At 38.4% G+C, this 27,941-nt stretch overlaps 1 protein-coding gene and 1 non-coding gene across 2 annotated transcripts in view; one reads left to right on the top strand and one right to left on the bottom strand.

Annotated features, from left to right (window-relative positions):
• ZMAT4 (zinc finger matrin-type 4) overlaps positions 1-27,941 on the bottom strand; it is a 368,171-nt gene that overhangs the window by 170,329 nt on the left and 169,901 nt on the right. The window lies entirely within an intron of this gene.
• Positions 11,296-11,422, top strand: LOC132006649 (small nucleolar RNA SNORA32). Its single transcript, XR_009401175.1, has one exon. It is a non-coding gene; the product is annotated as a small nucleolar RNA SNORA32 (small nucleolar RNA).

The following is a 27,941-nucleotide window of genomic DNA, read 5'->3' on the forward strand; positions in this document are numbered from 1 at the left end:
AAAATTAAGGTAAAATAAAGACATCTAGAGATAAAAACAAACAAACAAACAAACCCTAAAAGAATGTGTTACTAACAGATCCACCTTATGGGAATCTGAAGCAAGTTCTTTAGGCTGAAAGCAAGTGATACCAGAAGATATTTAAATTCTTATGAAGAGGAAAAAAAGGCACAAGTCAAGGCAGATATGTAATTATTAAAAAGAAATCACTATAAATGTATATTTCTTCTTTCTTAACTAATTAAAAATTGTATGTACAAAATAACTATTTTTTGTAGTTGTTCCAATAACATATACATATATAATGTATTTGACAATAACAGCACTAAAGACATAGGTGGAAGCAAAGCTGTGCTGGAGTAAGGAAATGACACCATATTGTAATCCTCAAATCCACAGAAACAAATCATGAGAAGCAGAAAGGGTAAATAAGATTAATACAACAAACACTAAAATATATCCAGCTCACATTTCTTTTCGCAGCTTCTTTGAAAGATACAAAATTATATAGGTTAGCTGGGGCACCTGGGTGGCTCAGTCAGTTAAGCATCTGACTCTTGATTTTGGCTCAGGTCATGATCTCAGGGTCATAAGAATGAGCCCCACATAGAGTTCTGCATTGGGCTCTCCACTGACTGCGAGTCTGCCTGAGATTCTCTCTCTCTCTCTCTCCCTGGCCCTCCCCCCATGCTCTCTTTCTCTCTTTTTCTCTCTCTAAATAATAATTCTTAAAATTATGTAGATTAACAATTATAACAATATATTATTGGGTTTATAATGTAAATACATCTAATATGAATAATAATAATAGCACAAAATGGGGGAAGAGAGAAGACAGCTATACATTTCTATATCTGGGTACAATTAAGTTAGGATAAATTTCCAATAAATTGAGATATATACAGATATATACAGTAACCCCTAAAGCAACCACTAAAGAAAAAGTCCAAAATAATATAGGGAATAGTCACTAATGGAATTAAATTTTTTCAGTACAAAATACTTTAATGCAAAAGAAAGTGGTAAACAAGAAATAAAAGAACAGAAAGACACTATTCCTAAAAGTAAAATGGTACACAAATCCAACTGTAGCAATAATAACACTGTACTTAAAAATAATATAAAATCTAATAAAAATAGTGATGATAAGATTAGATAAAAAGGAAAACATGACTAATCTATATGTTGTATCAAGGAGATACAACTTCAATGATAGCTTCAATGATACAGATGGATAAATGTAAAAAGAATTAAAAGTTATATCAGTCAAACAGCATCTACAAGAAATTTGTAGTGGCTATCAAACTAATATCAAAGTATGACTTTATTTTTTTTTAAAGATTTTATTTATTTATTTGACAGACAGAGATCATAAGTAGGCAGAGAGGCAGGCAGAGAGAGAGAGAGGAGGAAGCAGGCTCCCCGCCGAGCAGAGAGCCTGATGTGGGGCTCGATCCCAGGACCCTGGAATCATGACCTGAGCTGAAGGCAGAGGCTTTAACCCACTGAGCCACCCAGGTGCCCCTCAAAGTATGACTTTAAAACAAAATTTTTTTACTAAAGTTAAAGAAGAACATTGTGTAATGATTAAAGTGCTGAGCCACAAGGAATATATGATAATTATATATAGGCATACATATAACTACATAGGTAGTTAGAAAATTCAGGAAGCAAAAGTTGATAGAATTAAAGGGACAGCTAGACAATTCTGTATGTATCTGTTAGGTTAGGTTGTTTTAAATCTTCTTATTCCTCCTATTTCCTTATTAATCTTCTGCCTAGTCCTTCTATCCATTACTGAAAGCGTGGAATTGAAGTCTCCTTACTGGTATTGAAAATAAACCAAATTTAAGTTTGAAAAGATCTGAAAAAACACTTCTACAAGGAAGGTATATAAATGGCCAATAACGACATAAAAATATGCTTGACATAATTAATGATCTGGAAATGCAAATGAAACCACAATGAGACACCACTTCACAACCACCAGGATGGCAAGGATGAAAAAGATGGGTAATAAAAAGCATGAGCAAGGATGTGAGTATTAGGAGACCTCACACGCTTCTGGCAAGAATGTAAAATGCTGCAGCCACACTGGAAAGTCATCAGGCAGTTCCATAAAAGTTTACATACAGAGCCACCATATGACCTAACAATTCCATTTCTAGGTACACTCAATCTTTGCTACTCATACATATACATTTGCAAATTTACCTACTTGGAAATATTTCTGTGTAATCCCCAAATCAACACTTGTGGCATTTCTGTCATCATTCATGACCATGTGTGGAGGAACAAAAAGTCTGAGTCACCTGACATGCATGATTCCAGCTGAGATTAAACAAGGCGATGCCTTCTTGCTTTACCCCTTATGTTATATATAAGTGTTCTATTCATGGTCTATTTAGTGCCACATATCTTTGCATTTCTGTGCTTTTTTTTGGTGATTTCACTGCCTAGTGTTCTGAAGCACAAGAAGATCATGAGGTACTTTACAGAGGAAATACATGTGTTGAAAAGGCTTCACTGAGGCATGAGTGATAGTAATGTTGGCTGTGAGTTTCATGTTAATTGACAATACTGTACATCCAGAGTAAGGAAGAGGAAATCCCCTGATATATATGTGAAACCGCTCCAGAAAGAGCTAAAACATTATGTGTAGTGCACAATGAGGCTATGGAAAGGATGGACAAGTGGCTAAATGTGTGGATGTGTGAGATAATAACTGACAGTAAGAGCATAATGAATACCATTGTCGTAGAACTAAAAGTCAGCGCTATTTACCATATTTCCCATCATCAGGAAAAGGTTAGCATCTTCTCAGCTAGGGTTTTATTATAAAGAAGTACTACATATAATCAATAATTTGTAAGTATTATATTCAATAAGTCATCTTTAAATAAAAAGACACATTGGGAACCTGGGTGGCTCAGTGGGTTGAGCCGCTGCCTTCGGCTCAGGTCATGATCTCGGGGTCCTGGGATCGAGTCCCGCATCGGGCTCTCTGCTCGGCGGGGAGCCTGCTTCCTCCTCTCTATCTCTGCCTGCCTCTCTGCCTACTTGTGATCTCTGTCTGTCAAATAAATAAAATCTTTAAAAAATAAATAAATAAATAAATAAATAAATAAATAAAAAGACACATAAAACAAATTTATGTATTGATCAGCTGATGAAGGTCTTGAACCAGCCACATGTAGGCACCTAACCCCATATTCCACCTAGAAACAATGGCTCAGTGTTTGCTAATTCAGAGTTGGTGACTTTATACAACATAGCTACCATGAAAAGTGAGAAATGAATATATACTACATGCAAGAGAAATAAAAATATATGTCCACATAAAAATCTGTACACAAGTATTCATAGTAGTATACTATACTATATAGAGTGTGCCCGGAAGTGGGAACAGCTCCTATGGTCATTGACTGAAGTACAGGCAAACAAAATGTGCTCTAGTCATACAACGGCATATTATCAGGAAAAAAAAAAAAAAAAAGAGTACCAACACAAGCCAAAAACACACACGAACCTTAAAAACAGTATACTAAGTGAAAAATACCAATCACAAAAGACCATACCCTATATTATTCCCTTTATATGAAATTTTCAGAATAGAAAAATCTATAATTCAGAAAGTAATTAAAGATTGTCAAGGAGTAGAAGAGCATGGATAGAGAGGTTAGGGAACATGGGAAGCAAACACAAAAGGGTTTTCCTTCTAGTGATGATGATGCTCTTGTTATTGTGATAGCTACACAACTACATGAATATAGTAAAAACCCTTGAAAGGTGTTCTTTAAATACGTGAACTGTAGATATAGATGAGTTATAGTTCAATAAAGCTGTCTTAGAAAAGAAAAGGCCTAACAGATACATTTATAGGATTTCAAAAGCCCAAAGAAATGACACTTGAAGCCTAAATTTTCTTTTCTTTTCTGGGCATTTTCTGCTTGAAGGCAGAGCCACTGAGGGCTCCCTTGTAATATTTGGAATTCATCTGAGCACTAGCTGGCCATCCTTGGAATTCTGGTTATTGATATTTATTTTGGCCAAACGCATTTTACAGCTATAATGGAATTCTACCTGCAGCTTCTACAGAGCTACAGCTAAAGGGAAGAGCCATCCAACAGCCCCTGCTAGAGCTGGAAGCAACTGTACTTCTCAGCACATACCCTATAGTGAGATGAACTGTCCCATAAATGCTAATTTTTTCCAGTGTTGTGCATGTTGTTTTTTATAGTCCGGTACTTAATTTTGAAAAAGAGGCAGAAACAGGCAAAGATGTCTCTTTCCCTTCTCTCCCCCTTTTTGGGACCTAAAGACCCAGAAGTCATGCTTCCTGCCTGACTGCAGGGTCCTGAGCAATCTTCTCTGCCACTGTCTTTCCATGCATCCTGTTCCATCCCATTTAGGTCAAGCTGTTCTCTCTTCTCCCAGTCTGTTCAAATCACTTCTAGAGAGCAGGACCAATTTTATCCAGGGGCATTTTCAGGACTTCTGTGAACTTCATCCACACCTTCTCTGCTGACCTCCCTCCTGCAACATCTGTGCTATAAGTTTTGATTAGGTCTTGGCTGTTAATTGTTTTATTAGTGCTTTTTAAAAGATTGTCTCTCCAAAAACATCATGAAGACAAGATTAATTTTGGAATTATCTTTCCCTTCATCTCCATTGTCTGCCATGGGTCTGGATACACAGAGGAAACTCGATAAGCATGACAGAAATAGTTGCTGAAGGATTGAATTGAAGGGGCCATCCATCCATTAACCAATTCTAACTCAGCCATGCAAATCTGTTTCCCACATAAAATAACCTCTCCTTTAGTCTTTACTAAATGTATTGCTTTGTCTCAGGAAAAGACAAATGTCGTTTGGCATAAAGTTCATATCCAATACTGATATGTATTATAGTGGCAATGACATGTTACAGTGTGATCGTGCCCACATGAAGAAGTGTTCTGCTGGTCAGAGAGGTGAGTGTGTCCGGATATCCCACTGAGAAGCTGTACTATCTACATCTTCAGAGTCTATATTAATGCTGGCATGAGTGTTATTTTCCACCATTAACTAGAGAGATACATACCTTGTCACTTGGCTAGAAACCATCCTCTCAGTGGATGAAATCCTCTATTTCCATAGTACTGGGGGGAAATGGTCATTTTTGACAATAAAAGAAAGATAGAAGGAAGATTTCTACTCAGGAGGGATGCAGAATTCACTGTGTGCCTTTGGTATTTGGAAGGCATTGGTTTGTTTTTCAGTCACTGAAGAAATATTTAAACAGATGGTAACCGTACTTTATAAGACCCCAAATGGGAGAAATTAGCCAGGGCTCCTGAGAGAGGATAAATACATAAGTTAGATAAGCCCCACTAACAAAGAGAAGTAACTAGCAAAAAATGTTACAAATAAATAGATATGCCAGAAAGAACAAAGACGGTACAAGAGGCAGTTGGGAAGACAGGAAGACAAATGTCTGAAAACATGGATGTATCAAAAACTACCAAACAAACATTTTATTTCTTGTTTGAGACATCACTTTAAGATTGGATAGAGATGAAGCAGCCTTAATATTGGAATGGAATCCATAGCAGCCCTATTCACCATTATCAGGCACACCTTCAGACAACATACATGAGCACAGCTGCCATTTTGAGAGTCATATGTACTAATTAAGCATTGTATTAGGTGCCTTATAGGTTCTGTCATGCTTAGCTTTCCTAATGGCCCCCAGGTAAGTGTAGGATTTATTCTTCTTCCCTTTTTCCTCCCTTCTAAATCCAATGCATCCATAAATCCATAAACTTCTCCTCTAATTGTACCCCCAAACTGTCTACTCTTGATCTCTCAACCTACTTTTATGTTCTTTTCTCCAACACTCCTGTTCAAGCCTGAGTACATCTCTACTAATGCCCTTCTTTTACATTCTTCACAGAAACTATTTTGCATTCTAAAATTGCGTTTTTTTAAATTTTATTTATTTTTTAATTTCTTTTCAGTGTTCCAGAATTCATTGTTTATGCACCACACCCAGTGCTCCATGCAATATATGCCCTCCATAATACCCACCACCAGGCTCACCCAACCTCCCAACCCCCGCCCCTTCAAAATCCTCAGATTGTTTCTCAGAGTTCACAGTCTCTCATGGTTTCTCTCCCCTTCCAATTTCCCCCAACTCACTTCTCCTCTCCATCTCCCCATGTCCTCGTGTTATTCTTTATGCTCCACAAATAAGTGAACCCATATGATAATCGACTCTCTTTTGTGGATTCAAAAGTTGGGTATTGGGGCACCTGGGTGGCTCAGTGGGTTGAGCCGCTGCCTTCGGCTCAGGTCATGATCTCAGGGTCCTGGGATCGAGTCCCGCATCGGGCTCTCTGCTCAGCGGGGAGCCTGCTTCCTCCTCTCTCTCTCTCTGCCTGCCTCTCCATCTACTTGTGATTTCTCTCTGTCAAATAAATAAATAAAATCTTTAAAAAAAAAAAAAAAGTTGGGTATTGATCCTTTCTGATGGAGACATAATATTCCATTGTATATATGAACCATATCTTCTTTATCCATTCATCCGTTGAAGGGCATCTTGGTTCTTTCCACAGTTTGGAGACTGTGGCCATTGCTGCTATGAACATTGGGATACAGATGGCCCTTTTTTTCACTGTATCTGTACCTTCGGGGTAAATACGCAGTAGTGCAATTGCAGGGTCATAGGGAAGCTCTATTTTTAATTTCTTAAGGAATCTCCACACGGTTTTCCAAAGTGGCTGCACCAACTTGCATTCCCACCAACAGTGTAAGGGGGTTCCCCTTTCTCCACATAGTCTCCAACACTTGTTGTTTACTGTCTTGTTAATTTTGGCCATTCTAACTGGTGTAAGTTGGTATCTCAATGTGGTTTTGATTTGAATCTCCCTGATGGCTAGTGATAATGAACATTTTTTCATGGGTCTGTTAACCATTTGTATGTCTTCATTGGAGAAGTGTCTTTTCATGTCTTCTTCCCATTTTGTGACAGGATTATCTGTTTTTTGAGTGTTGAGTTTGAGGAGTCATTTATAGATCTTGGATATTAGCCCTTTGTCTGTACTGTCATTTGCAAATATCTTCTCCCATTCCATGGGCTGCCTCTTTGATTTGTTGACTGTTTCCTTTGCTGTGCAGAAGCTTTTGATCTTGATGAAGTCCCAAAAGTTCATCTTCGCTTTTGTTTCCTTTGCTTTCAGCTAGGGTAACTGAGGCAGAAGACAGAATTAGTGATCTAGAGGACAAACTGATCAAGAAAAAGGATCAGGAGGAGGCCTGGAACAAACAGCTTAGAAGCCATGAAAACAGAATTAGGGAAATAAATGATGCCATGAAATGTTCCAACATCAGAATTATTGGAATCCCTAAGGGGGGAGAAAGAAGGCTAGAGGATATAGTTGAACACATTCTCCATGAAAATCTTCCCAATCTGGCAAATGGAACCAGAGTTCATGTCCTAGAGACAGAAAGGTCTCCCCGCAAGATCACAGAACCTAGAAAGACCTCGAGACACCTAATTGTGAAACTGATGAATCATAATTTTAGACTTGAGCTCTTGAAAGCAGCTAGGGAAAAGAGATTCCTTAAGTACAGAGGAAGGCCCATCAGAATAACATCAGGCCTGTCCACATAAACCTGGCAAGCCAGAAAGGGTTGGCAAGATGTATTCAGGGCACTAAATGAAAAGAACATGCAACCCAGAATACTTTATCCAGAAAGACTGACATTCAAAATGGATGGAGAGATAAAGGCTTCCAAGACTGGCAAGGTATAAAAGAGTATGTGACCACCAAGCTTGTACTACAAGAAATATTAAGGTGGGGGGGATTCTATAAAAGAAGAAAGAACCCAAGAGTATTATTGCACAGAAATATATGGAGACAATATATAGAAACAAGGACTTCACAAGTAACACGATGTCAATAAAAATGATTATCTCTCAATAATCATTCTCAATGTGGATGGCCTAAACACTCCATAAAATGGCACAGGGTTGCAGATTGGATAAAACGACAGGATCCATCCATATGTTGCTACAAGAGACCTATTTTGAACCCAAGGATACATCCAGACTGAAAGTGAAGGGACAGAGAAGCATCTTTCATGCCAATGGGCCTCAAAAGAAAGCTGGGTAGTGATTCTCATATCAGATAAATTAGATTTTAAACTAAAGACTGTAGTCAGAGATACAGAAGGACACTACATCATGCTTTTGATATTTGAAACTAAATTACTCAGTACTGTATGCTCAGTTACCTAGAATAGCACTGTCATACAGCATATAGTTCAGGCCACAAATATGGTCACATTTAAATTTTCTAATAGCCATATTAAAAGAAACAAGAACTTGTGAAATTAATTTTCTAAAAATATATTTTTTATTTAGTCTAATAAACCTAAACTCTTTTCCTTTCAACATGTATTCAACATAAGAATTATTAATGGGGTATTTCATACTCTTTTTTCATACTAAGATTTTGAAATCTGGTATATATTTTACACTTATAGCACATATCAAATTATCCATGTTTTAAGTTCCAATTATCCATGGCTCCACAGGCTAGAAGCTACTAGACTGGGCAGTATAGCTCTGGAACACAATGAGTAATTTTTAAATATTAGTTGAATAAAAAAATTAGTGAATATATGAAGGAATGAGTGAGTGAATAAATAAATGAATAAATTCCCATTTTTACAGATCATGAAAATGAAATTTGCCAATGTGTGATACTTTTAGAATGTGGGAGAGCTGATTTTTGAATCCCTGTCTAGCTAAATTCAAAATGGTACTATTTCCATGATCCTGCATTGGCATCTTGGGTCAGTCTTTTCATCAAAAATGTTCAAGGACTCTTTTCTAAGGAAAAATAAATTCCCTACTATGACATTTAGAGTCTGCTACCAACTAACTCCCAACATACTTTTTTAGTCTTTCTCCTCTGCACTGCTTTTCAAACATAATATGTTCCAAGAAAATGGATTTCTTCAAGGTCAGGAACACAAAGGACCCTGCCAAGGGGATGGCTCAAAATCCCAGCTCTAAATTTTCCTTCTCCCCAACTCCTAGCTGCTTGCTCCTATTCAACACTGCAAGTAAGTAAAGATTTGATTTGTCAGGTCTCATTTTTATATCAGGTTAAAAAGCAGTAGTCTTCCTCACTAGACTAGACTTCTTTCTTATGTCCCCTTTTGTCTCTCCCCCAGGACAGTACCTAACACCTAGTAGCTAGAAAACTTTTGAATGAGTATATGATAGAAAAAATAAACCAGTGAAGGAACTCTAGCTATCTTCCAACTATATCAGGTACATCCCTACATGTCTTTGTTCACATGGCTCATCCCACTCAGAATTCCTTCAGTTTCTCTATATGCAAGGGTCACTCAAACATCATCTCCTTCATCAAGGCCCCCTCAGTAGCTTCTACTGGAGAGAGAGAGACCTCATTCTTCCCTCCTGCCTGCAGAACTTCATTTAACCTTCTCCCCACACACTAACATCATTCAGCTTACATCTTATTCTCTCTCATGGAATGTTAATTCCTTGGACTAAAAATGCATTGTCCCTAGCCTCCAACACAGTGTTTTGTGTGATGTGATATGAAAAACATGAAATATTAAATTAAAGAGGAGCAGAGTTGGTTTCAAAAAATGCCCTGACTTTAGAAGTACTGCATGTCACTTATAATTACTGAGTCTGAAATTCCTCCCCATCATGTGGGAAACAAATTCTACCCTATTTGTGAAATAAAAGTCGGGATGAAAGAACGCAATACATGAAAACATGCTTTGTCATTCAGAAAGTACTATTCTAATTTTTTACATATATATGTCAAGATGGACTAAAGATTGGTTACTTCTTACTTTTTGTATCTTACTTATATCCAATATTTTCTCACTTTTTTACTGGTATATATGTTTAATACCTATCTACTTTCATTATAATATATGCTTCTTGAGGGCAGGAACGTTGTTTTGGTCAGAAGTATAACCTCAGTGTCTGTAAGAGGACCTGTCATTTAATAAATATCTGATGGTTGATGAAAAAAATATACATAAGGAGGATCCTGAGATGTTGGCAGCAGTCTTTTTTTAAATTATTATTATTCCTCTAAATCTCCCAATAAAAACAGAACTGGATAGCCAAAGCAGGGGGGGGGGGACCTCACAGACAATAGTCATAACAAAACTAGGTGACAAGATATTTCTATGAACCTCAAAATACAAGCAAATAAAAATAAATCAATAAAAGCCATAAAGATACTGTATGATATCAGCATCTGTACAGGGACAGAGAGTGAAACTGATGGACCTCAGACTAGCAGAACGTCCAATAGCCAGTGGGTGCTCATGAGAAAGTGACATTCCTTTGCTTCTATTTCAAAGCAAAATAAGAAACTTCAGGAAAATGATATAAGAGATGAAAGAGCAACATAAGAATGAGAAAATTCACAAGTTAGGTATAAGAACCACAAAAATAACTGGAAATAAAAGAATAAATCACTTTGGAAATAAAGACTAAACAAGAAGAAAGAGATTATGAATACACACAATGAATAATTCTCTAAGAGAAGTAGAAGTCAAAATGAAGAAAACTTTGTAAAATTCTTAAAGAAGAGATACAAAGAGATTTAATAGCAAGTCACAAATTGGAGAAAGACAAAAGTTATCCAATATAATAATATAAGAAACCTTGAAAAAATAGCCAGAGGAAGGGGGGGAAAGAAACCAAGTACACTGATATTTCCTAAAATTAAAATTAAGAAAGTATATATCAAAAGAGAATTATCTGAATATTGATTCAGAACAACTACTGAACTTTTAGAGTAATGTTAAAATTCGGTTGGGCCTTGGAGAAAATAACTTATTTACAAGGGAAATAAAATTCAATCACCATCAGACTTTTCAACTGTGATGATTTATTCCCAAAAACAAATGGAGTAATATATCTTACATTCTCAACAAAAGAAATGTGACCCCAACTTTTTATATCCAGCAAAACTAACATTTGAATTTAAAAGGCCCAAAGTGAAAACAGACAAGAACTCAGATAACTTTGTTTTCATGAGACTTTCTTGTATCTACTGGAATAAAAGATTCAAATAACCAAAATGACTGGAGAGACATCAATATAAGAATTAATGATAGCATGATTTATATAATGACTTATAGAATCAAGATAAATGGAGGCTCATATATATAAATGGAAGCCCATGTAATGACTATATGTTCAGATAACGTGAATATAATTTTACAATTTAAAAATGGGGAGAATTAATGGTCATTACTAAGGCTTTGAGAGTGTAGTTTCTCATTTGCTGTGGACAAGACCATAACAAAAAATTTCCCACTAGGTTTTTTTTCTACCTGCTACTTTGCTAGCATTCAGCCTATTGGGAACATTTTATCAACTCTGTTCACTTACATTGCCTAGATCAGCACTGTCTAGTATAAATGTAACATGAGCCGTATGTGATTTGGTAATGGTCATATTTCAAATTCTCATCTGACTATATATGACTAGTATATTGAACAGTGCATGCCTAGATCTCTGCTCTTGCAAATGTCTTTTGCTAAATCCTTCTGTATTGCTAATAACCATGCAAGTTGTAATATAATTGGTTTGGTAAAGGGAGGCTGGCTTCAGTTTACATGATCGTCTCTGGAAATGGAAACTTACTTCATGTTCCTGTTATACAAGCGTGACAGTGACACCTGTGGATTGAACAAGTTCTTTTTTAAAGGGCTATTTTGAAGATTATGATTCTCACTTTGGAGGAACTATGGTGATTGTCAGCGACTGACAGCAGAGGGAATCACAAGTAAAAACTCCTTAAATAAGAATTTATTGACTTTTAATTTAAAAAATGGGGAGAATATATGCTGTAAAAAAAGATTTATCAGTTAATATATAGAGGTGTAGTATTAATATGGTTATTTTGCTGGATGTTATGTGTGTAATGTTGAATAAAGTAAATGAGTGCTTTGGGGATATTCTAATTTTGTCATTTCCTGAGGCTTTGAGAATCAAGATGCTCACTGTGGGAAAAGAGTAAACAGAAGATAATGGGATAGTAAGCACAAAACTCTGTATTTCTTAGTTCTGTCCACTAAAGAAACCTAAAAACAATTATAAACTTAATACGACATCCCTAGCACTCAAAAACCATACCAATCCTGAAATACCATTCCACACTAAAAGAGACTGCCTTTAAGAGGAAAAATAGGCGATTCCAAGAAGGCTGTAAAATGAGCTTGGGGAATCCTGCCCCACTAACCAACAAGGAAACTATCCAAGATCACTACCGCAGTCATGACACAAGGACTGGGGGCAAACTTGAAGAGGCTTCCCCTGGCAAACATGAGACAATTCAAACTTCAAATGAGGTAGTAACTGCAATTGATCAAAGCCCATCACATATGTTAAATCTCTGCATTCATAACAGTATTTCTTAAAAGCCTGCTTGGTCGCCTTTGCAGAAGGATAGGGAATCAATTCCTTAATTGGAAAATTGGTAAAATAAAGGGACAGAATCAAGTCATTTTTTTCCTGCCTTTTCTAAAGGAACTATAGTACAGAGTATGGACTAGAGAATGAGGAAAACTGCCTTGTTCAAAATGAGTGTAGTGGATTAATGAAAAAGAAATGATAAAAGAAAACCATTTTGCAACTTTTGGTGAGTTAATGGACCTAGGCATTCCATGTCAGCAGCTGCTATCGTCACAAAAAGAGAGACCATCAGATACTATGCACTTTTTGATGAAAGAACCAACACCATCCCACTACTGCTAAATGCATCCAACCCAAATCCTATCCAATTTCTGGAGCCACCTGCCCATTTGCAAGGAACAGAAAGGATAAAGTGCTAAATGAAACCAGACATACATAATCAGCAAAATCTATACTTTAGAAAACTCTATGGGTCAAATGCCCCCTGAGTTCTTTTACAAGTAAATTATAAGGAAAAAAGCAAATGGAGGGAAAAAACTGATAGATACCCAAGAAAAAAATACATCAAGCTTTTAAAAAGGGGGCAAGACTAGATTTTGGTAATCAGGGAGGCACACTGTGTAATCTAACTATAAAAAAAACCTGAAAAAAATGCTTATGGAAAAGTCATCAGGACAGCAGTTATTCTTTGGTGGAACAAAGAGACTCAAGACAGGGATGAGGCAAACAGACGAACCAATGGGAAGATGGGCTACAGTCTATTTCTTGACTTGAGTAGTGGTTACCAGGGTGTTTGCCTTAGTAATACATTCTTCTTTGTAGAATTTTATATCTCTGCTTTATTTTTAATGAAAAAGTACAAATTCCAGTTTGAAATGCTCCTAACTGGCACCCCTAAGTGTTTCCCTAAGTATGACTCTAAAATATTAATGAAGACTGAAAAAGATAGAACACACACTAAAAATTAATTTGATAGACCACCTGATGCCAGAATTTAAAGTGAATTTCTGCCTGCTGCAAGGCATAAGGAGTTCAATTGAGATAAGCTATAAAACTAGAATAGTAATAAGATTTCCTTCATAAGATACTAGTGAGGATTAAATGAATTTGTATGTAGAAAGTACGCAGAATGGTGCCTGACCTAGAGCAAGAGCTATATTTAGGAATAAGCTATTGTTTTTATTATAAACCTCTCCAGAGTCAGAAAAGATATTGTCTGCACTCCCCATCCTTTGCCCAAGCTCAGATTTGTACCAACAAAAAATTCGAACAACTATCCGTGGTCATATGATGTCTTGAACCGATGAACATTTACTGTTTGCCCTCTTTCTGCATATATCTGTGGCATTCACTCCCAATTCCCAGCTCAGTTGGGAAAGGCAAACTACTGCATATCTACTGGTAGACCCGGCTTCCCATCTCACCAGCGAAAAGATGGGTAATAGGGGCAGAGACAGGGGAGCCTGCAGTGACTCAGCATCTTGGGAATGACAGCTTTAATGGGAGGCATGGATTCCTACCATTGCAAAACCTGTCAGCTAGGGTAGGAAAAGATGCTTCCCACCCAAGCAGACCTTCCGATAAGTTGAAGAATTTGCAAAAACTAGGAACTGGCCAGGAGCTATGCACATAGAGTCACATTTAATAGGCTTAAAAAAAAAAAAAAAAAAAAAAGATTAGGTAATTAGCTAACCAGACACCAAGAGAAGTAACTTCTTCCCAAATTTATTTACAAATTTGACGCAAGTTTAACCACTGGAGAAAAATGAAAAAAAAAAAAAAGGAAAAAATAATTCTGAATTTCTTCTGAAAGCAGAACAAAACAAAACAGTAAAAAGTTGTTATTATTTTAAAAATTAAAAATTTGAGTACCAATTTAGCCTCAAATATGGAAAACAGATTATACAACTATCATTTTTAAGGTATGTTTCTGCTACAGAAAGGTGCAGGTTTATAAAACAAAATAAAAGGAGAAACAACCAGAGAGTACATTCAAATTACTATGTAATATAGGGAAATTTCAAGTCAGCAAGGGAAACAACATTATCAAATAAATGGAAATGCAAGATTGATAACAATTTAGGAAAAGTAATAAAGCCATAAAACAACTAGAAGAAATATATAGAGATAGTCAGATAATCTCAGGATGGGTTGAGATTTTTAAACATAAAATAAAAATAGTTTGAAATAGAAAAGATACACATATCTCACTCCGTGGACATTAAAATGTTCTGCATGTCAAAAAATACCATGAAGATATTTAAAAGAAAATGGTAAACAGTATTAACCATATGCATTTTAAAAATGCTTATTTATATAAAGAGCACCGGAAAAGCTGTAAAAGAAAGCTGACCTCTTCCCCCCCAAATAAGCAGAAAACACAAACTAAAAACGTATAAAAGAAATATGCATGGGGGTGCCAATGTGGCTCACTCAGTTAAGTGTCCAAACCTTGATTTCAGCTCAAGTAATGTTTCCCAGGGTCATGAGATCAAGACCCACACTGGGCTCCATGCTCAGCATGGAGTCTGCTTGAGATTCTCTCTCTCCTTACATACTGCCCATCCTCCAGCTTGAGCATGTGCTCTCTCTCACTCTAAAAGAAATAAAGTCTGTAAAAGAAATATGCACGTCCAGGAGTGCCTAATGGCTCCATCAGTTAAGCATTTGCCATGGGCTCAGGTCAAAATCCCAGGGTCCTGGGATCAAGCCCCTCAGCAGGCTTCCTGCTCAGTGGAGAGTCTGCTTTTTTCCTTTCTCTCTGCCCTTCCCCCACAAATCATTCTCTCTCTCTCTATCTCAAATAAATCAAATCTCTAAAAAAAGAAATATGCATGTCCAATAAAAATATGAAAAAAACAATCTTACCAGTAATGACAGAAACATTTATATATTTTTAAATGTTGCCATTTTTACTCATAAAGTTGGTAATATTTTTTTAAAATATCTTATAGTTTTAAAAAATTTCATATTATCAAAGGGGAGGAGAAATCAGCTTTCTAAATCATTTCTTTGAGAAAGATATACCCTTTTTGGAGAGTGATTTGATGATATGTATTAAAAAACTCAAAGACACATTCTTCAAAGAAAGAAAGAAAGAAAGATTGATTCTTCTTGACCAGAAATTTCTTTTCTGGAAATTTATCCAAAAAAGATTATCAAAGATTTGAGCAAATATATACAAGGTTTTTTGCTAAAGCACTGAATACAGCAGTCAAATAAGGATACATTTATATTCTGGAATTAATCGAGGATCATATTCAAATGAACTATGGCATATTAATTATTAAACTGATGTTTAATAAACTGCAGTATATTTATACTGGTGTAGTGAAAAACAAAGTTATAAATGAAAACAAAGGTATTCAAATTAGGATGGATGTTATTCATGGACATGGACCATGATTCCTCATGCATTGCTAAGTTTCTTCATTTGACAATTTTTTAAAAGGTTTTATTTATTTATTTGACATAGAGAGAGATCTTAGTAAGCAGGCAGAGAGGCAGGAATGGCGGGGGAGGGGGGAAGCAGGCTCCCTGCAGAGCAGAGAACCCAATGAAGGGCTCAATCCCAAGACCCTGAGATCGTGACCTGAGTCAAAGGCAGGGGGTTAACCCATTGAGCCACCTAGGCACCCCTCACCTGACATTTTGAAACAAGCATTCATGGAGTTGTCAGCTCTGCACTGGGCATAGTACAGGGAACATCGGAGGTAACAGTCCCTGTCACGGATCTCATACTCTAGCCGGGGAAGCTGATAATAATTAAGATAAATAAGTAGAACACGGAGTATGTTTGTCATGATTGCTCAGGAAGAAAAAAAGAAATGAGGGGGAATACAAGGTTTGTGTAAGAAGTGTTTCGTATTTTAAAGTGGCCCAAGAAGTCCTCATTGTGGAGGGCACTTCTGACTGAAGACATGAAAGATGTGAGGAAGGGATCACGCAGGCATCTGGAGGAAGAGAGCAAAAAGTAGAGGGAACACCACAGAGAAAAGCCCCCTGTGTTCCTGGTGCAAATCGTAGGTCAGAGTGACTGACACTAATTGAATCAGAGGTACAATCATATACAGGCAACAGCCAGCATGCTCCCCATGCTGCCACACACAAAAAGCAATAGCAAGAGAGAGATTTTATTTATCCATATGTACATGAGACCCAGGAGAAAAGGGTGGAAACAAAAGCTGGTAAAATGTGCCTTTGAACGTCATTGTAGCTATATGATTACGTAACATGTATTTTTTCTTTGTCATTGATAAGTTATCTAGACATTCTATACTGACTATGTATTCCTTTTCTTTTTTAAAAAAAAGAAATTTTAAAAAATAATTTTTACAAGAAAGAGTGAGCACATCTTGACTCCCACCATCTTGGAAGTTCACAATCAAAAAGGGAGAGATCACACATGTTTCAATGAGATTCTCTTTCCGCTCTCTGGGAAGAGACCAAGCAACAGATGGAGCAGATCTTTAGGGGTATCTAGTAAGCAGAGCCACAGGTATGAGCCACTTCAAAATCTGGGTCCCCTGTCCATGGTCCCTTATCCTACAGGTTCCCTAGTGGGTCAAATTACTTACCTATGTAGACTTCTGAACAAACTGCAGGGCAATGTGGTAACACCCTCACTTTGTAAGCTCTGAAGAAAAACTGCCAAGGCAGCAAGATGTGTGGTGCATTTTGCCCAAATCTAAATCTCCCCATGGCTTTTAATCTTTACCTCTCCAAATGCCTTTCTTCCCATCTTCAGTATCTATAGAGAGGACAATCAGAAACAGACCCTCGGACTCCACTCCCTGTTGCTGTCAGTACTGCTACAGCACTGGGGGAAAGAACTAAAAGGATAAGCTCTGAAGAAAAAGAAAAAGAAAACAAAACAAAAATAATGGAGGGATTTAAAGGAAAAATAAATAAATACCTCAATCAGATTTACCATGAATATTCAGAAATAAAGTCTACATTCTCACAGCATAGTACTGTAGCGTCAGCATTACCCAAGAACACGCTACTTGTACAATTCCCAGGGCCCCACCCCTGACGTGCATCATCAGTAATTTTCCCAGTGGGACAGAGCTCGTGTGATTCTGTCCTATCTAAAGAATGCTCCAAGTCCACCGCAGGAATTGTTTTCTCAGACTCTCCCACCCTCTACGTAAGGAAAGATCATTTGATTGAGGGCTTCCAAATGGTAAGAACTTTCTGTCAGGAACTCTCCATCACTGCTCTGTGCTCTGTGGAGGTTTCTGAAAGTGGGGTCTCCTGATGATATCCACACCTACCAAGGCTCATTTACTTTGTTAGTGGTCTGACTGGGCTGAAGCTAAGCCATTCACACCTGCTCTAGGGCAGCCTGAGGAGACAACGTGCAGTTCTGCTTTTCTCATCCTGTTCCCTCAACTGTGAGCGATCATGTCTATCATTGTGAAATTGTTTCGCTGGTAAGTTAATCTCTCTGGATAATAAACACTGTCCTCTTACGAAAAGTTCTGAGCCCTTTCTTTCAACAAGGAGACTCGATGAAACATTCTGTATCTCTGTTATAAATAATCCTGTAATTTTATCTTCGATTGCTCAATAATACCTTCTTCTCCCAGCAGGGTGGGATCATCCCTTTACTATTAAAACTGGCACACACTGAAGGCCCTTAAGTCCCAATGTGAAGGGGCCAGATGGAAGGTATTCTGAGATTCTCATTTACCATTTAATATGTACTTGGTCTCTGAGGTCGCCTGTACAAAAAGTTCAGAAGAAATTACAAATTCACTCATTTTTCTGTGTCAGTTCAACTAAGCAAACCATCCTTTATAATTATAAAGGGCGATTAAGGTATTGGAAATACCTTCTAATAGGAAATATGCAAAATAAAACATTCAGTAAAATGCCTATTCCTTGAAAAAATAACTTAGGTAGTCATAATTTCAGAGGATCTTTCTATATCAGACAGAGACCAAGTTTAGCAAAGTAAGGGTCCCATGAGCTTGGATGGTATGTGCCTTTTTGCTTTATTTTTATTTTTATTTTTTTTTATATTGCTTTATTTTTAAATAAACTTTTATTTTGGAATAGTTTTAAATCTACAGAAAAGTTGAGATGGGATAGTACAGAAAGTTTCTCTATGCCCTTCACTCAGCTTCCCCTTATGTTAACATCTTACATAACCATGATATAGTCTTCGAAATGAGGAAATTAGCACGGGTACATTACTATAACCTCAACTCCAGACTGCATTAGGCTTTCACCAGTTTTTCCTCTCATGTTCTTTTTCTGTTCCCAGATCCAGTCCAGGATACCACATTGCATTTAGCATGTTGCTTTTTAGTTTTCTTTTACTCCAGCTTCTGGATTGGAACTTCATATAGAATAGCCACTTATAAAGGGCTGTTAATTAACTAACACAGCACCCCGTGTTTTATAACTGTTAGCAATTCTGCTCTGCACATGAGGCGACCCATCCTGCAGTGTCACCAGTCAGCCTCTGAGGTTCAGCCAACCTTACCCAGACTTTGACACCATCTCAGCTAGGCCTGGGGTTGGAGCAAGAAATCTATTTTGGGCTCACATAAACTGGACAATCTAACCAAGCACTACTGATTCCTATCCTTGAACATAAAAGCCAGTTTGATGGGGGAGCAATTCTTTGTAATAATACTCCCAGAATGGCTGGAATGACAAATTGTTTAGGAGACTATAGTTTTTGTTTGTTTGTTTGTTTGTTTGTTTTTTAATTATCAGTTTATTCAAAGGTTACAATATGACCAGGATCTGGGAAAAGGTGGGAAAAACATAAATCACCCATGATTCCTTGGATAGGATCCTCTTGACAAACTTCCTGTGGAGTTACCTCCTCTCTGGCCTCCCACACCCTCTTCTCAGTGGATTCACCTCTAGAACAATGAGGGAATGAGAGAGAGAGACATGCAGAGGAAAATAAACAAAACCTTTAGCCAAAAGTGAAGTTCAAAAACAGCCCATCCATACCCTGGTCCTCAGGGCGGCTCCAAAGGGATGGTTTCTGGGGATACAAAAATGCCTTCCTGAGTGGAAGCAAATGTCTCTCACATCACTGTTAATTCAAGTTCTTCAAAATCTCTCTCTCTCTCTCTCTCTCCCCCCCTCTCTCTCTCTCCCTCTCTCTCTCTCTCTCTCTCTCTCTCTCACACACACACACACACTTCCTAAGGTTCAATTGTGGCCTTGACACAGGATCTCCAGGACCCTTAGATATGAAAAAAACAAATAATCAAGTCTAATTCTTGGAGATACTTAATACTAACCACCCAGATGGGAAATGGGGAAGGCCTGGAAATCAACCGGGGGCACTTCTTAAATGCATTATACCAAACTGAGGATTTTCCTTTTTTTTTTTTTTCTTTTTTAAATTAATACATTGGCATAAGAGTTCAATGACAATGCATTAGAGAAAAGAAAAAAAAAAGAATTTAACTAAAAATATAACAAAATTTGTCAATGTAAAAAAATAGAAAGCACTGGAAAATATGCAACTGAACAAATAGAAAATCAGATGGAGAAGATACTCAAAGCCTTCTTAAGTGCAGCTCTCCCATGAACCACAAGAACAAACCCCCACACTCCTCTGAAGCTCCATCCTTCCTTGAGGCTATCTCTGGCCAGGTGTGAGGCTCTGGAGAGAGCTATGGTACGTCTTCCTCAGTAGGACCGAGCAGCCACCTACAAAATCCCCTACTTCCCACCCCTGACGTGAGTGTGGGTCAACAACAGATTTACCTTTCCTTAATTCCGAAGTAAGGATGAATGTCTGCATCTGAACCTACTTACCAACATCTTGGCCATATTACTTAGCTTCAAAAATGTGTTGAATACACCAGCACTGTTAATGGTCCTTAGTAAAGCAATCTCATTTAGGTGACTGTTGTCACCATGGGTGATGTTCGTCGGCATTGTTCAGTTTGAACAGCACTAGGATTACTGCACCATTCAGTACAATTGTCTCCAAATTTTGCTTAATTATTTTTTTTAATTTTCTAAAAAATGCTATGATTGCTTTGTATGAATACAAACATTCATCTGAGGTCAGAAGCACTTGCATCATCCCTCACTTCTGCTGTCATCACCCATTTGAGTTACAGAAAAAGGATGACAGGGAGTACGACATCAATGGCCAGCTAGGTCACGGGCCAGACAAAATTTCATAGCCATTGCGTAAACCTTTTTAGAAGTCCCTGTCTCCTGACAGCACAATCTGAATGAGAGGGGTGGGGTGGAGAGACAGGCTCAGAGGCAGAATAGCAAATGTCCTGAGAAAGCTATTTTTAAGCCTTAAAGTGACGTTGAGGTTAGAGGTTTCCTGAACCATAGAGCTTTATCTTAAAGCCAAACCATATGTCTGCACTGTAGAACCATTAGCTAGAAGCATCTTAGGCGGGTAGGAATTTCATGTTTATAACAAGGTAAGTACACAATCAGATCACAAATACTTTAAAGTCACTTTTCCACCTCTCTCCTTATGCTTGCAATGATGTTTTTGTAGCATTCTCTGCTTTTCTTTATAAAGAGCCCTAAATGTGCCCTTAAGTAAATTGTCCTTAGATATAATAAAGTCATACATAAACCATTCTCTTGTTTTCCTGTGATACACTAAAATAAAATTAGGTGGTGAGACCCCAAGAGGAAAAGCCAGACTCGGAACACCAACGAACAACCCTCTCTGGCCAAGAGCAAGAGGAGAAAACCATGGAGAAGTGTAGCAGGCTAAAGGAACCACCAATGGAAGGATGGGACTCTACGTGTAGAACAAACTGGCACAGAGACGCAAACACTGTTTCTAGCCATCCTACCTGTGAGCCCATACTCATGCTCCACACAAAAATGCCCACAGAGAAGAACACAGAGTTGGAAGCCCCACCCCACCATGAAGACAAGGCCATTTCTTCCCCACCTGACTGACTCTACAAGTGCATTTTCACTCAGAGAGAATCTAGAAATGGAGGAAGGTCTTCTCTGACTGCAGTAGCAGAAGTGTGGCTTGTTAAAACCATGGGAAACGACCTGGTACTCCAGACTGCAGCTCTCAGAGCATTGCCCATGAATACCAAGAGCCTAAAAGCCTCCTGAGTCAGGACAGAAAAGAAGCAGGGAATGAGCATCCCTCTCCGAGGCCCAAAACATGCCTTCTCATAGAAATTACATTGGAGAGATTGGTTAAGTATAGTCGAAAAGGTTCTCTAGATTCTTGGCCTCAGGAACACGATGAGCTAATGAGGATGAGTAAAGCATGTGGAAATCTAACCAGCGTTTAGAGTATTAGTTCTATGGATAAAAGGTTCCAAACTCCAGACAACAGATTCACAAATGAATTATTGAACAAAATACACGTGTACTTTGGTGACTACTGAGGGGCTGGGAGAGGGGCTCGGTTTTTGCCCGTCATCTTGAAGAAAGGCACTGCTGGGGGAAAAGGGTCTGTGGTACTCTCCAGTGTCACATCTAAAATTGCACGTGATACATGCCCCCCCTCCCATGTGGACAGCAGTGTCTTCAAGCCCCTGTAGTAGTTGCCCCTTCACATCAAACCCAGCCAAGACTGTTCCCCCAAAGGCCAGGTGAGCTACCCTGCTTCCTTAGCACCTCAGTGTTCTCCTGGGCTCTGGGGGATTGTCTCCTCTGCACTTATACCTCTCTGTACAAAAGCTACTTCCTCTTGTCAATTCTTGGCCCAGTCAAGTCCCCCTGGGATAAAGAACCATGGAAAAACAGGTAGATGGACCACACTATGGGATTGCCCTCGGTGATGTAATCTTGAATTGAGGGAGGGGTAGGGATGACAAAGCCCTGCGGGGAGCCAGATCTGGTATCGGTGGTGGACCTATACCCCACAGGAATCAGGGTGTAAAATTACTTCCTTGGCTTTGAGCAGGATTTAAAGTTTATCATATTACACATATATGATATGCTCTGTCCGTCCCCCGAACCAAAAGAAAAAAAAAAAAGTTGGATTTTGTCCTAATCTGTTTCGTAGATCAGTACATCATTGGACAATGTTTTAAGATGGCATCTAGCTTTTCAGTTGTCTGACATATTCACAGCTACTTATTAATTTTCTACTATTGCTGGGCATCAAAAATGAAAAGATATAGGCTCTGACCTTCAGAAACCCATCAGGAAAGGAGAGAATGACACATAACTGGGTCAATTTATTTCAATATGTGATATGTTCTATCATAGACAAGGGAAGGCATGGCAGATAGAATAACTCTTCCTAAGAGAGCTGGGGCTTTCCTAGAGGAACAAATTTTGTTTTGTTTTGTTTTAAATATTTTATTTATTTATGTGACAGGCAGAGATTACAAGTAGGTAGAGAGGCAGGCAGAGAGAGAGAGGAGGAAGCAGGCTCCCTGCCGAGCAGAGAACCCAATGTGGGGCTCAATCCCAGGACCCTGGGGTCACGACCCGAGCTGAAGGCAGAAGCTTTAGCCCACTGAGACACCCAGGTGCCCCCAAATGTTTATTTTTTAAAAAACATTTGTTTGTTTGTTCACCTCCTTATGATGGGAAGGGGCAGATGGAGATGGAGGAGAGAAGCAGACTCCCTGCTGATCACAGAGCCTCACACAGGGCTCGATCTCAGGACCCTGAAATTATGACCTGAGCTAAAATCAAGAATCATCCAACTGAGCCACCCAGGCACCCCAAAGAAGAAATGTTTAAAATGCATTTTGAAGGATGGGAGAGACTTTGCCAAACCTGTGAAATGTGGAGACGAGAAAGGAGACGGCGCCATCTGGAAAAGGGAAGAAAGGCAGCATAGGATACTTGGGGGAGGATATGATGTGGACGGATCAGCACCGGCAGGAACAAAGAGAGGCTCGAGATCTAGGATGAGAAGGGAAGCTGGTGCTCACAGCCCTCCACACCCATCTGCAGAAGAGCTGTTTTGACCGATGGATTGCCAGTCAAGATTATACTTCTTGTGTAATCCATTTGTATTTCCACTAATAAAGTTGGCACAACGACTCCTTTCCCGTCTCCACCTGACTTGCAAGGGCCACTTTGCAAGAGAACCAGCTAGGAGCCAAGCTGCAGGGAGCACACTCAAGAGGGAAGTCATTTCAGAATCACCAGGCATTAGAGCTGTGCTTCCTGAGACACCTGTAAGTGTGTTTATTCCTGCTAAGTCAGCTGGCAACAACTTCAAAGCATGGGTTTCTCAATTAATTGTAAAGTGGCAATCAGGCTGTGGGGAGAGCGACATGGAAGAGTTAGAGGGATTCACAGTGGCTGTATTCACTCAATCCCCAAAGAAGCAAAGAGGACCTAATTAGAAACAAAGCTAATGGAACATTTTTCCTGAGGTGCTTTTCATAGGGAAACTTCTTACACGTTCTTCTTGTGATACAAACATATTTGTATCAATCAATCACGTTTTTCATAGGGAAACTTCTTACACGTTCTTCTTGTGATACAAACATATTTGTATCAATCAAAATCCATGAGGGTGCTGGATACAAATATCTTATGGTAGCGTACATTACTGTGACACAGTATAGACTGTTCTAAATGTGGCGCAAGGAGCCAATGCTTGAAACCACAATGCTTACTCCGAGATACACAGACCTCGCCGATCCTGAGCTGCCGTCATAGGGTAGGACCATCTGACCATCCTTTGGGGGCTCTCACTCTGGGGCTATGTACACTGAGGAACTCCTTTAGAATCATGAATTCATTTCTACCTTCTGTCAGAGATGGCATTGCATTTAAGGAACCAGGGAGAATGAGAGATAAGAGAAGGACTTTATAAAATCAAGAAACATTCTTCTGAACAATTATATAATTGTATAATTTTGATAATATTTATCATTATACCATCTAAGCTGGGATAATCTAATTTCCATTCTACTTTTCCTCTCTTTTTTTTTTTTTTCTCAACAGATACCCATCCATGGTACTTTCATAGATCAAGCTTCGATCCGATTTCCACTACTGCCATGTTGTTTTTGACATTATTACAGACACCTGTAAGTATATTTAAACAGTCCACTGGCTAAATGAGACAAATGAACACTTTAAGAAATAAAATCTTTCCTATTTCCCTACTTAAAACAACATCCTTACAGACTACCCAAATGCCCCTGTCCTTGTGCAAACTCTGAAGGCTAATCATGTTGCCTTTATTTGGTCAAAGAGGTTGTGTGTTAAACCACATGACCTGGAGCAAACCTGCTCCAGATGCATCTTTTCTCATTCATTCAGTGCCATCAAGTTCATGGGCTTTTCTGGACAAATGGTTTCCAAAAATGTAGCCAACCATCAATTATTCAGTAACTGATTAAGTAGGCTGTCAATTACATGATTCTCTTATTTCTCAATTTTCTCTCTCTTGACTTTTGGCCTCTCCACCATCTTACTGCAGATAGCTCTTTCCCAGAGGACACACACTGCACACGAATAGAGAGAAGATGGGAGGCAGGCTGGTGGTCTCGTAATTAGCTGCTCAGGGCCCCATCAGCCCTGAGCATCCCTGGAGAATGTACTTTAGGTCAGAGATCCACAGATTATGGCCAGCCCAAAACTGGCCCACTACCTGCCTTTTCAAAAAAAGTTTTATTGGAGCATGGCTATGCTCATTTGCTTTCAAGTTGTCTATGGCTGCTTTTTCACTACACAGACTACCCTGGGGTCACGACCTTGCCTGGTGATGGCGGAATAGTTGCAGTGGAAGTCAAATGGCTTCAAATGCTTACCTCTTGGCCCTTTATAGAAGCAGTTTGCTAAACCTGTCTTAGGCACTTGGACTAGTAAGTTCAGCTTCTTATAGCATGTTCTAATTAAGATGAAGCCTTCCATTCTCTAGTTCATTTCCCAGATTTCACACTGACCCCCAATAGGAATCTTCTAAATATTAAGGCCACCCTAGTGCATCAGAAATGTAGAAAAAGCTATTTTGGAAGGATACCATTAACTGCAAATAAAAGAAAACAGTTAATCAAGGAACTTTTTATTCTAAGGATTATTTTTTTCTCATATAATAAGTCAAACGGTAATTCAGCTCCTGGGTTACTTTTGTTAGTGGCTCAGCGACTAACAAGTACCTGGGTTATTTTGATCCTCGCAGCTTGCCATGCTTAGTCTATCTGATTCGTGCTTTAGGTTACCTCTCCTTAAGGCCCTAAGGTGGTGGTTAGAGTTCCAGTCATCTCATGCTGACACAGCAATGTCCAGCAGCAGAACAATCTTCTCAAGTCTATTTTTAAGATTGAGTGAAACTATTCCCATAACTGCCATTCCTACTCTCCAGCTGTCTTGCCTTGTATCTCAGTAGCCAGCATAGCACTGCATGCTACCATATTCAAATGATGACTGGCAAAGACACAAGGGCCACTGCTTACTCCAATCAAGATTGAGCCCTTGGAGCTGGGATGGATATTTCTCTCTCCTGAGGCTTATGACTTAGCTGAGAAGGACCCTCATGTGAAACACACAGAGGGCTCTGCCAGAAGGAAAAAGGAAAGGGAACATCAATGTTGAGTAGGCAACCAACGTCAGCTGTAGATTGGTATGAATCCCTTTTCACCCCTATATGCATAACTCACAGGGTATGTCCAATCAGAGATGAGCAAGTTGCTCACCAGTTATAAAGTACAGTACTTCATTATAACAATAGAGAATATTTTGTATTTTAAAGATAAAAATAGTTCCATGAACTATCACCATGAACTCAAGTACATCATTTTCTCTCTCTGGAACTTAAAAGGTTAAAACAAGATGAAAATCTCTTCCAGGTCTGGAATACAAAAACCATTATTAATTCAAAACCTTGAATAAAGGAACACTGGGTATTTGAATAAATATTTTATTTATATGTTTTTATATTTATAAGCTGCATTTTTACACAAAGGATATGAGCTAACCTTAAAAAACCTAAATACCAAAAGGGAAAATAAGTAGTCATGGGAATTGGTGCTGACAGATAATAAGGGAAGGAAAACATTAACGACAGAGGTAAGGAGAGCATACAGAAATGCAAACCGCATGTTCCTGGAGAGTTGCAGGAGAAGTCACCTAAAAATTGAGTACCTAGCTCTCCATAATTTGAAACAAGAAGGGAAACACAGTAAGTTATAAGACTGACAAAATCCATTAGATAAAATCACAATAATGGTTTAGAGACAGAAGAGATTTTCTTGACATTAAGACTTCAGATAAATTTCATTCATGTCTCCTCATAAAGAGGACATCACAATAAATAGTATTCTTAGTATCAACATTTTAAAGTATGATATTTGGTTAAAGTAATATTACCCACTGAAACAAACAAACCCTAATATTTCAATACCTTAACATTAAATGCAAAAAATTTGCTCTTGCTCATATAACATTCAATGCTGGGGTTTCAGGCCACTAGTTTTCCATCTTGTGGATGCATTCCACTCCAGGGGCTCAGAGCTATCTGCATTCAGCTATAGCAGACTTTCTCAACTTTGATGCTATTGGCATGTTCGAGCAATGCTCTGTTCTGGAGGGCTGTCCTGCGCATAGGATGGTGTTTAGAAGCGTCATAAGCCATAATCATGACAATCAAAAATACTGTCAATAGTCCCCTGGGGGATAAAATTGCTTCTGCCTGAGGACTGCTGAACTAAAGTTTGGGTCAAGAAAGAGCAGAGAGAGCAGATCTCCTTTTTATTGACATCTAATTTACACACACAAATGATGAGATCGTAAGTGTTCAGTTCAATGAGTTTTGAAAATTGTTACATCTCTGTAATAATCACCATCCAAAACAAGATGTCAGTCATTTCCCACCCCTAGAAAATTTCCCTGTCTGGTCAATCCATCATCCTCTCCCAGGCAGCTACTTTCTGATATCACCATAGGTTAGTTTTGTCTTTTCTTGGGCTTCATATAAGTAGAATTACTCAATATGCATTTGTTTGTATTTGGCTTCTTCTGCTCAACACAGTACTCTGAAGCTCACTCATGTTGTTGCATAAATCAGTAGTTCTTTCCTTCGTACTGGTGAACAGTATTCTACCGTATGACAATACTACAAATGTGTTAAATCTATTAGCAGCTGCACCCTTTCTTTTTTAAATAATTTTTCTTGAGAGTGATGTGCGTCACTTCTGTTCACATTTCACTGGTGAGAACTAGTATTATAACGCATCTAAATGTAACAAAGTCTGGGTAGTGATGTCTTTACTGGGCAGACCCTTGTCAGTGATGATTCTGTCCTCTGAAAGTTGGAACATAAATCTTGGAGGACAGTTCATTAACTCTGTCATATCTCGTGTTCAAATGGGAGATCTATTGATTGTTTTGGGCCTTTAGGCTAAGAGGTGAAAGTTGCTTGAAGTTCTTCTATTACGTATATAGTAACTTTTGAAATATAGCCTCAAAAACTATCAGTGGGGGTACCTGGGTGGTTCAGTCAGTTGAGCATCTGACTTTTGACTTCAGCTCAGGTCATGATCTCAGGGTAGTGAGATGGAGCCCTGAGT

This window comes from Mustela nigripes, chromosome 18 (assembly GCF_022355385.1).
Source record: "Mustela nigripes isolate SB6536 chromosome 18, MUSNIG.SB6536, whole genome shotgun sequence".
NCBI lineage: Eukaryota > Metazoa > Chordata > Mammalia > Carnivora > Mustelidae > Mustela > Mustela nigripes.